The sequence below is a fragment of the Rattus norvegicus genome, chromosome 9 (assembly GCF_036323735.1).
Source record: "Rattus norvegicus strain BN/NHsdMcwi chromosome 9, GRCr8, whole genome shotgun sequence".
Taxonomy (NCBI): Eukaryota; Metazoa; Chordata; class Mammalia; order Rodentia; family Muridae; genus Rattus; species Rattus norvegicus.
This window is the reverse complement of record NC_086027.1, coordinates 3,857,386-3,874,639: the sequence shown is the minus strand read 5'-3', so window position 1 is coordinate 3,874,639 and position 17,254 is coordinate 3,857,386. Positions and strand designations below refer to the sequence as shown.

Sequence of the window (17,254 nt, the reverse complement as noted above, 5' to 3'; positions counted from 1 at the left end):
GAGTGAGGTAACCCAATCACAGAAAAACACACATGGTATGCATTCATTGATAAGTGGCTATTAGCCCAAATGCTTGAATTACCCTAGATGCCTAGAACAAATGAAACTCAAGACGGATGATCAAAATGTGAATGCTTCACTCCTTCTTTAAAAGGGGAACAAGAATACCCTTGGCAGGGAATAGAGAGGAAAAGATTAAAACAGAGACAGAAGGAACACCCATTCAGAGCCTGCCCCACATGTGGCCCATGCATATACAGCCACCCAATGAGACAAGATGGATGAAGCAAAGAAGTGCAGACCGACAGGAGCCGGATGTAGATCGCTCCTGAGAGACACAGCCAGAATACAGCAAATACAGAGGCGAATGCCAGCAGCAAACCACTGAACTGAGAATAGGACCCCCGTTGAAGGAATCAGAGAAAGAACTGGAAGAGCTTGAAGGGGCTCGAGACCCCATATGTACAACAATGCCAAGCAACCAGAGCTTCCAGGGACTAAGCCACTACCTAAAGACTATACATGGACTGACCCTGGACTCTGACCTCATAGGTAGCAGTGAATATCCTAGTAAGAGCACCAGTGGAAGGGGAAGCCATTGGTCCTGCTAAGACTGAACCCCCAGTGAACTAGACTATGGGGGGAGGGCGGCAATGGGGGGAGGATGGGAAGGGGAACAACCATAAAGAAGGGGAGGGGGAGGGATTAGGGGGATGTTTGTCTGGAAACCGGGAAAGGGAATAACACTCGAAATGTATATAAGAAATAATCAAGTTAATAAAATAAAAAAAAAGCAAAAGGAAAAGAAAAAGAAAAAAACTACTAGGTGTCAAGCAATTTTATCATCGTCCATTGCATAGGAATTCAATAGAAAAACATTATATAATGTTCCTGTCCTCGAACGAGTCTTGTCTGTCTTTTGTTTTAGCTTGTGTTAAATTTTACTTTTTTTAAAATTACAAAGTGTTTGAACTTCCAGTTTCAGGTTTTATGCTGACACTTAAAATTTCACTCATTTTTTTTAAAAAACCCACTGTATATATAACTTCCCATTTCACAATAACAATGAAAAAAACATGTGTGGTTTGAAATGTACCTTGGGGGCTCAGATCTACTCCCAGTAGGCCGCCTCCCTAGAAACTGACACATGTCCCTTGGAGAACATCGTCATCTTTCTTTAACCTGTTAAGGACCTAATAACAACCCCGTGAGGAAGGGCTGTAGTCATCTTCCTTTTAACAGCATTTCCTCATATTTCTGTTGGGGATACTACCGAGATTCAGTTTTATTTCTAATCAAGTTTTTGTCATTATTTCCTATTACAAATATCTCTTCTTCAATTTTTCTTTCCAAAAGTAGGATATTTCTTTGAAAACTTACATTCATGAAGAATCATTTTTTTGTGTGTTTGTGACATAGGGAAACGGATATTTTTCTTTGTGTATGAGATGTAAGACTAATGTTTCATTTCATAACTAAATTTTTACTACATCCTTTTTCATTACTAGATTAGATATTTATGATAGTTATTTAGATATTATGATTAAACAGATATATGTCTATATCCAATCATAATACAGCTTTTTAACACAGAGTAGCATATAAGTAAAAAAGTAATTAGTGGTGGCTAGACTATAAGATAATTATGAACAAAGGCTAGTAATTTTTCTTAAAATAGTATTTGAAGTTTTATTTTTTCAGACATCTAATGATATAAAAATCTCATGTTTATCAAAACCAGTCAAGAATTTCTCTACATACTTTAAATCACTTTGAACTCATTTCATAGTATTTTTAATTCATTAACTTGCTTAGCCTGTATTTTGGTGTCTTCTGTACTAAACCATGTCTGATTGGTACTGGTATAGCAGCAAACAAGAAGAAGCATATGGCTCCTATGATAATAAGCAAGGCGTTCCTTACCACAGGGCATGGTCTGAAGTCACTCAGTGCACAGACAGAATGAGACCTGTTTACATAGGTTGCTCAGTAGACCTTCTCTAAGGAGAAGCCATTCAGACAGCATAAAGGGAGCCATCCAGGATGAACACCTCCTGGCAGAGAATGGCAAGAAGAGCACTTGGCCTGTCTGCAAGCTAGAGACCAGCGTGCCCAGAGCTGAGAGCCAGTGTTGTTCTCCCTGTGTGGTCCTACAGGTAGGATAAAGTCAACTCCAGGTCACAGTTTGCTAATTCATGGTGATTCTTCCTGGAAGGTTTGTTTTTTTTTTAAGATACCATCTTCCTCTCAGCAGCAGTTTCAAGAAATGGCTGTGGGGCGTTGCTTGGCTGTAAGCACACCCCGAGAGTCGGCCTCTGGACCGCTGGCAGGATCGGGTTCTTAGGTTCCTGTTTGTACAGTGCTCTCCTCCTTTAGACATAGTGCATTGCTTCGATCTTTAGAGAGTCATCTTAGCACCTTCTCCATGCCACTATCTTTGGGAGTTTTGCTTTTGTGTTTGTACACGTGCGCTGCACCACGAACTGACAACAGACGATTGTATTTCTCTCACTAGCTCCAAGCTCTGAAGAGTCCGCTGCCACACCCGCAGCAGCACTTGCTCCTAGCCTGCCTAGTGGGGAGGCTCAGCCTGCTGTGTTCATGAAACAGCTTGTTTCTGTTCTCGAGCCACAGAATGAAAATACTGGGACCATGTACATTGAATATGTATATTCTGGAAATACCTTAGCAAGATTCAACTTAACTTAAAAATATGATTTTTCTCAATTTTATTGTTATTTATTCATTTATTTTAATTTATTTACTTTTGAGACAGGGTCTCTCTATGTCATCCTGGCTGTCCTAGAACTCACTGTGTATACCAGGATGGCTTTGAACTCAGATAGGATTTGAGACTTATAGTCAAGGGACTTCTTCAAGCAAGAAGTAGTTGATGACCTTTGAAGAATTCGTTAGTAATATTCCAGTTTGAGAAAACATGAGGTCCTAGAGGATCGTTCAAGCTAGTTGCCAAGCTGTACTTGGTGGATACCTGTCTAGAATCACATGGGAGCCCCTCCAGGGCCTAAAGAGTGGCTGCGTCCGCTCCCCTCCTTGAAGCCCATGTATTTGCAAACACTGGTTAAGAATCTGTCATTACATAATGTCCCATCTTGCACATCATTTATGTTGTGATGAAAATCCATGTGAAATTCCCTGGTTTGCATTCCAGGGATTTTTATTAGATGATTGGGTATCAGAGGTTTTCACCATTACAATATACACTGAAAACAAGCATGTCTTTTTTAATATATTATTTATTTATTATATATATATATATATATGAGTACACTGTAGCTATCTTCAGACGCACCAGAAGAGGGCGTCAGATCTCTTTACAGATGGTTGTGAGCCACCATGTGGTTGCTGGGATTTGAACTCAGGACCTCGGGAAGAGCAGTCGGTGCTCTTAACCTCTGAGCCATCTATACCTTCGGTCAGCCCAGGAAAGCGGAGTCACTTTTATCCTGAGCACCTGAAGAAAAGCGATAAAACTTCATAGAAATGATTGCTCTGTATGTTATAAAGGAGAGGGCTCCCCAGTTGAGAAACAGTCGTTATAATGCTAATCATTTTATCCTTGAAAAACTGAAAAAGATACTAAGGTACATAAATTAATTCTGTCCTGATTAATAAATCATAACTTTTAAAAACCAAAATTCTAATCTTCTGATTTTTGTTCATTGTCTTACAAGTAAAGAAAATGTGGATGTGTAGGTAGGAACTCTTATTCTGAGTAGACCACGAAGGTCCTATCATGTGTCTTTGGAACGCCACTCTAAAGTCTCTGCACCGTCGGAGTGAAGTGATGTCATGAGACCCCGAGCCGAGGAGTGGAGTAGTCCTTATGGGTCACTGCCCTTACTGCCCTCGCCCTGCTGCCCCATGGAGAGATAATTAGCCTTTTGCTGCCCTAAATCCAAACCCATTCCTTGTGTTTTAAAGGATATTGGGTAGCTAGTGAAGCCTTAGTCAGTCGTTTTCTTCAAAACCCCTTGCCAGTTCTGAGTGCTGTAAGAATTCTCTACTCTTATTTTCTCTTCTGTAGGACATTAAACTATTAATGTAGAATGCATAACCAATGTTCGCTTTTCTTATAATCCATCTATTAAAGTGCATACTCTGTGTGTGTGTGTGTGTGTGTGTGTGTGTGTGTGTGTGTGTGTGTGTGTGCAGAGAAAAGGTGCTGCTCTGAGTGTGGGTCATTTTACTGATATCTTAAGGTGTTAAAATTTTTAAATATAATTCACAACAAGAAGATTATCGATTTGAAATTGACAAAATAGAAAAAAGCATGACTGTAGTATAAGAAAGTTTAGCCATACCAATATTATATTTTCCCATTAAGTAAATTAGTTCACTAAACATTTTGTTGTTAATTTAAAATGTTAATAACCATATTGCCTTTATCTGAAGGAAAGAAAGCTTCATACATTTACATGTCAAACAGTTTAACCATAATCACCTGCTTTGCTTTAGTGACCACTTCATATAGAATGTTAGACAGACTGTGCTGTGAGTGCTGAGTATTACCCAGAGTCAAGGTGGTAAAGATTTCTTCTCATTTTGTCATTTTGTTAGAGGATAGTGAAAACTTTCTCCAGTTCAGCCTAAAGGAGGTCTGTGAGTACTGGACTAGGCCTTGAAAGGGTCTTACTCAGTGTCTTTAGAAGTTCTTTGCAGCATTCTCCTTTACCATGCGTTCCCTCAAATATGTGAACCACAGGCATAAACCATTAACCCAACTCATCGTGGATCAAAGTCTCTTAAACTACACTCCATAGAGCCTTTCTGACATTTTCTATAGCAGTAGAAAGTTGGCAAATTATCTGTTCTCAAAAGGAAACACAATGAAATATTTTTCAAGTATAATTTTAAAGTATAATGTATCTAATTAAATCACTTTATGGTTACTATTTTGTGAGCTGTAAGTAAATTGTGGAATGATCAAATTCCTAAGGTAAACCTTGTGTCCAGTAGCATCCATGTAGGTGGACTACCCAGCAAAGCCAGTTTGGTCTGTGACAAGCATTTGCTCAAGCACCTTCTATATGAGTGTGGCCCTATCTGCTATTGAGACATTTTTTTCCCAGCACTGCCTCCCCAACTCCCACAAAGATTTGGGAAATCTCTTGATTTACTTCCTAATTTTGAAAAAAGAATTTTATAGTTTGATTTCTCCACTTTCTTCCTCTAAAGTCCTAGTCTGTCCATTTAGCCAAAATTTACTAACCTCTTACTTTATCAAAATAGCATCTGAGAACTCAAAAGTCTGGCTAATTTTGACTGTAAAGAAAGGTTGGTAGCATTTGCAGCAAATCAAAGCAATATACACAGGCTGATCATCCTGTCTTTCCAGTTTTCACTGGGACCCACGGGCCTTCCTGCCCTTTTCCATAGTAGGTAACTTACAGACAGCGTGTCGGTTACATAACGATAATGCTTTCATCTGCCTCATTGTCTTATAACTTAAATATCTGTAAGAATGTATAGATGAATAGTTACAATGGCCTCAACCAAAGCCTCAGGTTCTTTGCCAGACAGGAAGTCTTTATATCCACTGCAGCTCAGCTCAGCCAATGTCCGTGCCTCCTGTGAGTTGGGTGCTGAAGATACAGTGACTTAACCCATTAAAGCAACACCCCCAACCCCATCCTCCCTCTCTCTCTCTCTCTCTCTCTCTCTCTCTCTCTCTCTCACACACACACACACACACACACACACACACACACACACACACACACGCACAAATATTCTGTTTAATGTGGTGGGTAATAAAAAAGGAGCACTTTAGATAGGAATTCTGAATCTAGTTAAAATAAGTCTACAGTAGACCCTAGAGTTCTGTACCATGCCAAAATTGGCGGGCCACGGAAAATACCCTGGGAAGGCTATCACACTGAGAAAAATAAAAGTCACTACACAGACCTAAAGCCAAACTGTAAAAAGAAACCTGGACTCTCAATCGGTGCTCTCCACAGTGGGGTCTGTTCATACACTGTGGCTTTGCAAAGAGAATGAAATACACACTGGATTTGTTAAAAAGGAGAAAAAAGCCAACTTTACAGCTGAATTAATTTTATTCAGAATGTACAGAGTAGCACTGGAGTCTCCCCTGCTGTGAGCCAGTGAGCCAGTCATACACTGTGGGCGGGGCCTCTAGGAGGAAAGGGCTTCCGTGTAGGCGTCACTGTTTCACATTCAGCAGTATTACAGCAGGACTGGACACACAAGTGAGGGACCTGAGGTACACAATTTAGGTGCACAGGAATGAAGCTGAGTGAGGGCTCCTGGCAGAAAGGCAGGAGCCAGGTTCAGGTGACACTGCCCCCAACCTCACTCTTTTGACTGGGGACCTGGGCATGGGAACGTGATGTCTCCTCCCTTCTGGCCTTCGTAGGAGGCTGAGCATAGTGGAGGGAATGCTTCCTCCTAGCTTATCAACTTTTTTCACGTAGAGACGATTTCTAATACTAAATACCAGACACTCTATAAGCCACGTGTGTCTAATACAACCAGAAGTCTTAAGTACTTGCAGTCTCTCCTTGGTTGTTTAGACCTAGAGATGCAGGCACACAAACTGACACAAGCCACGGGGGCACTATAAAAAAGGAAGACTACATTCCCGCATTCATGGGTCGTCCCCTACTCATAAACTTGACTACGGAGTAAAGCTGGTCACTCTCTACTTCTTTTTTCATTACTTCTTTTATGTTTTGTGATTGTAATAATCATGTTGCCCTTTCTTTTCACCCATCAAAACCTCCCATATATCAATCCTGGCTCTCTGTGAAACTTGTGGCTTCTTTTCATTAATTGTTTTTAAACACACATACAGCATTTGTTGTCAGATTTGCTGATCTTTGGCATTCTGATATCTCAAAGTTGTTTTAATTTCCATTTAACTAATTGCTAAAGACAATGAACATTTTTTGAGAAATTTCTTAGCCATTTTCCCCCTCAGAGAACTGTCTGCCCTGGTCCCAGGCCCATTTTTCAGGTAGATCAATTTCTTTTGTGATTTTTTTGTTTCTTTGAATTATTTATACATTCAGGATGTTAATCTCATGTCAAAAATATATCCCTAATAAGATTCTCTCCCGCTCTTCCCCTGGCTGGTTGTGTCTTTAGCTGTGCAGAAGCTTTTTGGTCTGTAAACCCCACTTGTCAATGGTTGGCTCTAATTCTTGGGCAAACAGAGTCCATTAGGGAAGCCCACTCCTACGCCTGCGTCCCACGGAAAACTGCCTGTGCACTCTTCTACCAGTCTCAGTGCTCACGTTCCCATTCAGGTCTCTGGACCCATTTGGACTCACTTTTCCTTCAGGGTGACAGATGCAAGCCCAATTTTATCCTTCTGCATGTAGAAATCTAGTTTTCCTAGCATCATTTATTGAAAATGTTTTATCTTCTACAGCTTATGTGCTTACCATCTTTATTAAATACTAACTGACTCAAGTATACTTATGTTAGGGTCTTCAGTTGTTCCATTGGTCTACGTACCTGTCTTTGTGCCATTACCACAGTGTTCTGATTGATGGATTGATTGATGGATGGATGGATGGATGGATTGATTGATTGCACGTGGTTCTGTAACATATTTTCAGATCTGGAAGGGTAATCCCTACAGCGTTGTAGTTTATGTTCAGGGTTGCTTTGGCTATACAGCTTCTTATGTGGTTCCGTATGAATTTTAGGATAGTTTTTAGTGTTTCTATGAAGAATGAGATGGCAATTTTGATTGAGATTCCTTGAATCTATAAATAGCTTTGGGTAGAATGGTCAGTTTCAGAATGTTAATTTTTCCAATCAATGAGTGTGGGGTGTCTTTGCATTTTCTAGTGTCTTTATCTATTTCTTCTGAGTTTTCATGCTTTCAATGTAGAGGTCCTTTATTTCCTTGGTTAGGTTATATCTTGTTTTCTTTGAGGCTGTTGTAAATGGGTGTCTAGACCTTTTGGTGTATAGAACACCTACTCATTTGTGTAGATTGAGTCTGTATCCTGCCATATTGATGAATTTACTTTTCCTTTACAGAATTTTCTTGTAGAATTTTTGAAATCTCTAATGTATAATATCATGTCATGTGCAAATCAGGGATAGTTTAACTTCTTCTTTTACTATTTGTATCCCTTCAATTTCCTTACTGATGCAGCTTGTACTTCCAGAACAGTATTCAAAAGGAATGGAGACACTGGGTATCCCTATCTTGTTCTTCAAAACAATTACTTCAAGCTTTTCTCCATTTAGGATGAGTTTTGGCTGTGGATTTCTCATATATAGTTTTTACTGTGTTGAAGTATTTTTCCTCTAGCATTACATTCTTTAAAACTTTTATCATGAAGTCATTCTGGGTTTTGTCAAAGGCTTTGTGTGTGTGTGTGTGTGTGTGTGTGTGTGTGTGTGTGTGTGTGTATCTATTGAGGTTATCAAATGATTTTTGTCCATAAGTCCATGTATTTGGTTTTTTATGTTTATTGACCTGCATATGTTTAACTCTTCTATATTTCAGGGATAAAAAGCCTACTTGGTAATGATGGATAATCTTTTTGATGTGTGAGTGTATTCTGTTTGCTAGTATTTCATTGAGTATTTTTGAGTTTCAGTCTGTTGATCAAGGACACTGGTATGTAGTTTTCTGTTTTGTATTTACTTGGATTTAGTACTAAATACTAGCTTTATAAAAGGAGTTTGGGGGTACTCTTTCTGATTCTGTATTTTCAAGTAGTTTAAGAAGATTGGCTATAGATCTTTGAAAATCTAATAGAGTTCTGCTGTGAATCTATCTGGTCCTGGACCTTTTCTTTTCTTTCTTTAAGCTAGAAGGCTTTTTATTTCTATTTCAATCTCTTCATTTGTTATGAGTCTGTTCAAGTTGTTGACTTCTTGATGTAATTTTGTAGTTTTAGTGATTCACGCTGAGTCTAGATATTTATTCGTTTCTTTTATTTCTTCCAGTTTAATGGATTGCAGGCTTTCAAATTATTTCCTTGTAATCTGTATTTCTTTGGTGCATATTGTAATTTTTTTCCTGAGTCCTCTCTTTCTTTCTTTGGAATAGTTGGACCAAGGGCTAGTCACTCTTGTTTATGTTATCAAAAAAAAAAAAAAAAAAAACAGGTCTTAGCTTTGTTGAGTTTTTATAAAGTTTTCTTTGATTCTAGTTTATGGATCTCTGCTCTGATTTTTATTATTTCTTGCTGTCAACTGTGTCTGATTTAGGTTTAAGGTCACTGAGATTGACATCATTAGTATAATGCTTACTGCATTAGCATTTCCCTGGCATCAAGAACATCTTCAAAACTTTGAGTTGCATCAGTACCAGAGTGCTCCAGCAGAGCCTCTCCTCCACCAGGATGCTCACCGAGGAAGGGCCTCCTCCACCGGCCAGAAGCAGGCGATAGAGGTGTTATTGCCTTGAGTTTCCCTCTGCTACTGCTGGCTCCTTGTTCTCCACTGAGTCTGGGACACCTCCTTTCAACCTCTAACTATACAATGACTATTTAATTTCTTCTTCCAGAAGACTTTGGTGACCTTTTCAGCACAGTGTTTCTTTTTTTTTAATTGGTTATTTTATTTATTTACATTTCAAATATTATCCCCCCTTCCCAGTTTCCCCTCCACAAGCCCCCTATCCCCTCCTCCCTCCCCCCTGCCTCTATGAGGGTGCTCCCCCACCCACCTGCTCACTCCTGCCTCAGCAGCCTAGTGTTCCCCTATCCTGGGTCATCAAGCCTCCACAGGAACAAGGGTCTTCCCTCCCCGTGATGCCAAATTAAGCAATCCTCTGCTACAGATCCAGCTGGAGCCATGGGTACCCCCTGTGTACTGTTTGGTTGGTGGTTTAGTCCCTGGGAGCATTGGGGTTCTGGTTGGTTGATATTGCTGTTCTTCCTATGAGGTTGCAAACCCCTCTAGCTCCTTCAGTCCTTGCCCTAACTTCTCCAATTGGGGTCCCCGTGCTCAGTCCAATGTTTGGCTGTGTACATCCACATTAGCAGAGTTTTCCCACAACAAATATACCACACTGATCTTAGTAATACAAAGCTTTGCAATTAGACCAATCTACAGAAGGAAAATAGTAGTTTCCCAGGGTAACTGTGGAGGGTGGGAGGTAAAAAATTACGGGGAGTGATTAGTGAGCACAAGAAAGTGAACATTTTAAGGTTAAGAGTATGGTGCTATCTGTACAATGTTTTAATATACTAAAACCATTGGATTATACCCCAAAAATGAGAGGGTTTATTGAGTATAAATTAGCTTTCAATGAAATTTGCTAAAAATAAGAAATGTAAAGTATTGGTAATTCATACACACACACACACACACACACACACACACACACACACACACACACCACTGATGCAGAAAGGAAGAACAGGATCCCCCATAGTTCACATCATTATATTCTTCTCTCCTGAACTCCTTTTCAAAGGTATTATCCCTGTAATAGGAAGGCCCACTTCTGATTTCTTTGTACTTCCTTGCACTAATAAATAAATTTTCTCGTTTAATGTCTCATCCTCAACTTACTTTTTGGTCATGGCATTTCAACATAGCAATAGAAATTCTAAGACATCCACGAGTCTGGCTTCCAAGGAACCATCTGTGGAGAAATAGGGTGAGGATCAGCCACTTGACCGCCAGCTTTGTAGAACAGAAGATTCAGAGAAAAGGCATTATAAAAAGCATATACAAGTCTTTCTTATATAAGACATGCTTATGTTAAAAATGTACAAGATGCCGCCATTAAAACCATCTTGTGTATGGTCATCCCTTGCTCTCAGTGCTGTTCTGAATAAACAGAATTCTACCTTACTACATTTAGTTACACACATTCATGATCACAATCTGGATAATAAATCCAGGGAGGACCTGCACTGAGTAGCCAGCGTGTACATAACTACATGACATCAGCCCATCATCGCTGGCCAGGCTGTCTCACTAAGGGGCTCTTTAAATCAAGGTAGGATAATCCTTTGTGCTCTAAAGGCCAACATCAACAGGGTTCACTTGTTTTTTGTTTTGTTTTGTTTTGTTTTGTTAGTTTGTTTTGTATTTTGTGGGAACTTGGGTTGTTTATTTGATGTTTGTTTGTTCATTTGCTTGGCTTTTTCTGTTTTTGGTGGTGGTGGTGGTGGTGGTGGTGGTGGTGGTGGTGGTGGTGGTGATCTTTGGAAATAGTGTCTCTATGTAGTTCAGGCTATCCTGAAACTCACTCTTGCATGCCAGGCTGGCCTCAAACTCAAAGGTCCTCCTGCCTCTGCCTCCTGTGTTCTGGGCTTAAAGGCATGCACCACCACTGTCCTCTGAGTTCACTTGTCTTAATTGAAGGGAATTAGTCAGGATTCTCTATACAGTAAAAGAACTTATTGTATGTACACACATACATACACGTGTGTGTGTGTGTGTGTGTGTGTGTGTGTGTGTGTGTGTGTGTGTGTGTAAAGGAGGGCAATATTTATTACAATTAAAGGCTGTGGTACATCTGATCCAACAATGGCTACCTATGAATCTAAGAATCCAGTAGTTACTCAGAACACAAGGAAGGATGTTCTCAGTTGGTCTTCAGTATATGCTGGTATTCCCCCCAAAATGTACGCATTCTAATGCTAGAGAAGGAGTGGACTTGATAACAAAGTGAGAACAAGCAGGCAAAGAGCAAAAGCTTTCTTCTTCTATATTTGTTATATAGGCTTCCAACAGAAAGTGTGGCCCAAATTACAGGTTAACTTTTCCCAGATTGAATGATCTGGATTAAAGGTGTGTGTGTCTTCCTACCTCAAAATCTGGATTAGAAGTAGATCCTCCCACTTCAGATTAAGCAAAACTCCCTCATAAGTTTGCCCCTCCATTGTTCTGGGTCTTATGTAGTTCCAGATGTGGTCAAGCTGACACCCACACTGACCGTCACAATGTAGTTAGTTCCAGATGTGGTCAAGCTCACACCAGACTGACCGTCACAATGTAGTGTGCGGTTTTGCTTGTAGCTTCTTTAGGAGTTTTACCAGGAAACTGAGAAGACATAACATTTTCAAACGAAAAGCATCAGTAAATTGGGGGTGGAAGATAGTGCTTTTCAATTTCTAAAAGAACAGGAAGAGCAAGCCAAGAAGAAGGAAGATGGAGCACAGTTGAGGTGAGAACGATATGGAAAGAAACACCCTGTTTTTACCAGTCACCCATGACTCTGCCTCTAAATATTTTCTGTGTTGGCACTGTGCTAGGGTTTGGTGCTGCTAAAAGAGTCATGATTTACCCTTAAGTTCTCATCCTATGATAGAATCAAATAACTATATGCATGACACTGTGTTTGCAGAGAGTGCTTAAGAATGGCGGCATATGATATTTTGGAACAGTGTAAGGGTCTTGTTGGCTGAAGGACATTAGGGAAGACTTCTGATGAAATGACAGCTTGAAGGAATAGGCATCAGTGGCCGTGTGTACACTTACTGCTGGGGATACTCTTTGAGGTCTTGCCCGCAATCACTTTCTTTTCTTTTCCTAGACTAGCCTATTTAATGATAAATAATATCTCTAGCTGTAAACTGTACGTACAGACAACTACACAAGAAACAGCACAATAATATGTTATACCATTCCAATACTTAATTATGTAAAGGGGACTTTGAACTGCTCAGTGTGTTAGTACATACCTTTAATATGTAATCCCAGCATTACAGACATAGAGTCAGGTGGATCTCTTTGAGTTCAAGGTTACACTGATCTACATGGGGAGTTCTAGGCTGTCCAAGAAGATACAGTAACAAAACAAATAAACCTGCTCATCTGTGAAGCATCTATTAATCACTAAATTCAAAGAAATAAATAGCATAATTATACCACAAAGGAGCCTTAAGCTAGTTGGAGCCATATCATTCAAGTCATGTTATAAAATGTACCTCATAGATACAAGATTTTCATGACAAACTTAGTGCATTTAATAGCTAAGAGAACAGGTATACAGATGTCATTAGTAGTGTGGACAAAGTCATGGAAGATACTAAGGAAAGATCCAGGAACCAAATCCAGTTCTATGTTTATATCTCTTCCATTAATACACTAGTGTTTGTCCTCATATGTTAGTTATTAGCTTAGATTTATTTCTGGAGTAAAGATTCTCAGTCCAACTCTACAGCTTGAATTTTTTCCTCCAGTCTTATGTTCCAATAGTCAGTTTATGCTTTCAGTATTTGTTCACAATTTTCTACATCTCTCAGAACTTATAATAAAAAACAACATATCACTTTAATAAGATCTATTAGGACAATGCTGTGTTATCTGTGCTGTTTTCTTTTGAAATGAGTTTCAGTCTATAGCCTCAGCTATCACAGTACCCCAGGCTGAGCTCACAGTCGAGCAATCCTCACCTCACCCTCTGCAGCACTGGTGTTACAGGCCACTTGCCCAGCTTACCTGTGTGTTTTAAAATAATCACACCCTTTCTGCTCTTTGATGCTGCTGAGGAAGCTTCACTAAAGGCTCTCATCTCCCTGCTCTCGTGTGTAAGTCAGAGTCTCCCAAGGAGCCGGAACAAATGCGGAAGCTCTTCATTGGAGGGCTGAGCTTTGAGGAACGTGAAACACTCAACCGACTGTGTGAGATGAGAAATCCAAACACCAAGAGATCCAGGGGCTTTGGGTCTATCACATATGCCACTGTGGAGGAAGTGATGCTGCCATGAATGCAAGACCACACAAGGTGGGTGGAAGAGTTGTGGAACCTAAGAGAGCTGTGTCAAGAGAAGATTCTCAGAGACCAGGTGCCCACTTAACTGTGAAGAAGATCTTTGTTGGTGGTATTTAAGAAGACACTGAAGACCATCACCTACGAGATTATTTTGAGCAGTATGGGGAAATTGAAGTGATTGAAATTATGACTGACAGAGGCAGTAGAAAAGAGGGGATTTGCTTTTGTCACCTTTGATGACCATGACTCTGTGGATAAGATTGTTATTCAGAAATGCCATACTGTGAATGGCCACAACTGTGAAGTAAGAAAGGCTCTGCCGAAACAAGAGATGGCTACTGCTTAGTCCAGCCAGAGAGGTTAAGTGGTTCCGGAAAATTTGGTGGTGGTCATGGAGGTGGTTTTGGTGGCAATGACAATTTTGGTCAAGGAGGAAACCTCAGTGGCCATGGAGGCTTTGGTGGCAGCCATGGTGGTGGTGGTAGATATGGTGGCATTAGGGATGGCTATAATGGATTTGGCAATGATGGTGGTCATGGCGGAGGTGGCTTTGGCGGTGACAGTGGAAGCAATTTTGGAGGTGGTGGAAGCTACAATGATTTTGGCAATTACCAGTCTTCAAATTTTGGACAGATGAAAGGAGGAAACTTTGGAGGCAGGAGCTCTGGCCTTTATGGTGGCAGAGGCCAGTATGTTACTAAACCACAAAACCAAGGTGGCTATAGAGGCTCCAGCATCATGGGGGTGGGGAAGACTCCAGGACTGTATCTGTGTCTAATTGTATAACAGGTTATTTTAGTTTCTAGTCTGTAGAAAGTGTAAAGCATTCCAACAAAGGGTTTTACTGTAGACCTTTTCACCCGTGCTGTCGATAGCTAAATGTAAAAGTCTGATCATCACACTGAATAAATGTGTCTTTAAAAAACAAAAAACCCACACCATTGTTACCAACACCACCATGCTGCTCATTCACCTTCAACCTGAGACTCCAAACTGTCTCTACCCTCGGTGTTTCCCTCAACTGTCTTATTTCACCCTGGCACTGTTTCAGCCTGAAAGAACACTTTTCTTTTCCCTTCAGTGTGAACCATTATAAGTCAACAACTGTCAAAAGTTATCTATTATTTGTCAACAACTGTCAAAAGTTATCTATTATTTGTCACTAGTAATTTTCATGGTCAAAGAACCATGTACCAGCAGGAGCTATGATCAGTTTTCCCACAGTCTGAGTCACTCAGACACTCCTGGGTCTTAACACCTCCCTGCTGCTGCTTTCATGGGTTTGTTTTTCTGCTCTTCCACTTCTAGCTATCTTCTCATTTCCTTCACAGATAGTTTCTGGAAGAGTTTTCATTTCCTCAAATGCGGTCAACATTTATTTTTTTAAGATTGCTAAGTCTGCATCTCTCCTTGGAACTCCTAACATATATATCCACCTAGATCTCCTTCCTGCTCTCAGATCACCTCATTATCCAACCCTCTTTTAAACCTTAGCCACCTTCTGCAAACATGGTCACCTGAGCATTCCCACCAACTCAATTTATAGCTGTGTACTTGGGAATTGCAGCTAACTGTTCATTGTACAGTATCCACCAAGTTCTGTAGATGATCTTTCTTATTCCTTAATAATTAATAATTATTCCTTAAAATTACATTCGGTAGCTCCCACTTTCACGAAGCTCATGAATAAACTATCTTTTAAAGGGAGGAAGAAAGAAGGAAAGGAGAAAGAAACAAAGAAGTTAACAGACTGCTTAGACTATTGATGTTCCAGTGTTTGTTTTCTCATGCTAACAGAATGTGATAATAAATTATGTTAATTTTAGTGAACTATATGCATATATACAAACACCCATTAGGTCTTCAATGAAATACTTTAAGGCATCAAAATGCTGTCTTGTCAATAGAAAAAGTCTCTCTTGATCAATCAGAGTCCTATCGTTTTGAATTGAATATCTTAAATATGTTCTGGATTTTAGTGTTTATTTATGGTAGATATTGCTTTCTATTTAGTTAGCCATAGGAGCTCAGTAAAATGTACCCTTTAAGTCAACTGGTGGATTTCACACTAAAAGCTGACGTTCTTGTCAGTGGGTCTCCTTGTTAAGAGAAGCATGCAGTCGATGCATTCTGACCACTAGGTTTCTTCAGACAGTGGCTGGGAAAGGTAGGGTAATGTGTCCTCCTGAGTTTACCCAGTCAGACTTGCTCTTTTGTTGCTTGCTTGCTTGCTTGTTTGTTTTGGGATTTTTTTCCTTTTCAAAAATTCTCATTTGGTTCAGTTCTTCTTAGAAGGGTGAACAAAAGACTCTTGGGAGGAAATACAGGAACAAAGAATAGAGCAGAGACTGAAGGAAAAGCTGCCCCACCTGGGAATCCAGCCCATATGTAACCAACAAACCCAGTCACTATTTCTGATACCAAGAAGTGCTTGCTGACAGCCTGATATGGATGTCTCCTGAGAGGCTCTGCCAGAGCCTTATTGGAACAAATGAGGATTCTTTCAGTTAACCATCGGACTGAGCATGGGACCTCAATGGAGGTGTTAGAGAAAGGATTGAAGGAGCTGAAATTGTTTGCCATCCCATAGGAAGTCCTGGGGACTAAACCAGCAACCAAAGAGTACACATGAAGGGACCCATGGTTCCAGCTGCATATTTATCAGAGGATGGTCTTGTCCACTATCAATAGGAGAAGCCCTTGGTCCTATGAAATCTCATTTCCGCAGTGTACAAGAATGTCAGGGCATTGAGGTGGGAGTGGGAGCATCTTCATAGAAGAAGGGCAGGGAGGAGGGGGGATGGGAGTGAGGGAAAAGGGGTAACATTTGAAATGTAAATACATAAAATATCCAATTAAAAACTGCTTAAGAGTGAAAAAAAATTCTCATTTGGAGTTCTACAAAGATAGCTCAAAGAACACAGAGCATTATCTTGTGTCCACCTTAAGTAGCATGCATTTGAAATGTTTTTATCTTTAATATTGATAGAGATAAAAAAAACAGAATTGATGAGTGGGACACATACTCAGCAATGTTAGCCAAAATAAAAGGCTAGAAAGCCAGGTCACAAACAGGTCTAACATTTAGCATGGTGATGGACAGGCCCATCACTGACAGGTCTGTCAAGTGTAGCCCTAAACTCCATCAGGTCATGCCTTTTAAATGCATTTTTTTTTCAGTAACACTGTAGAAAATAAAGTTGAAAAAAATTGTCAACAAAGTTTTAGAGAACATTGCAGAAGGCATAAGATTGTTAAAGGCCAGAGGATCAGGGATTTTGCTGTGAGATTGTCTACAATTAATGTCAGAAGCTACACCCATAAAGTCTCACCAACATGACTGCTGAAACATGAGCTGAGCAAAGATGATGCCAGTAGACATGCTAAAGCAGGAAAAGCCCACAAGGCCTCAAGCCCACACAGAAGATAACAAGCTACTAAGAAATGCCCAGAGTGAAAGAAATAGCCTTCCCCAGGAAGGAGCACACTGGGTAGGTAGCCAAGGCCAGCCAGTCATCCCTGAAGACATGCATCCAAGTCACAGCATGTAGATTGAGCAAGTTAT

The 17,254-nt window shown here is 40.1% G+C and overlaps 1 protein-coding gene across 18 annotated transcripts in view; it reads left to right on the top strand.

Annotated features, from left to right (window-relative positions):
- The window catches only part of Tbc1d5 (TBC1 domain family, member 5), a 516,940-nt gene that overhangs the window by 382,332 nt on the left and 117,354 nt on the right, over positions 1-17,254 (top strand). The window lies entirely within an intron of this gene.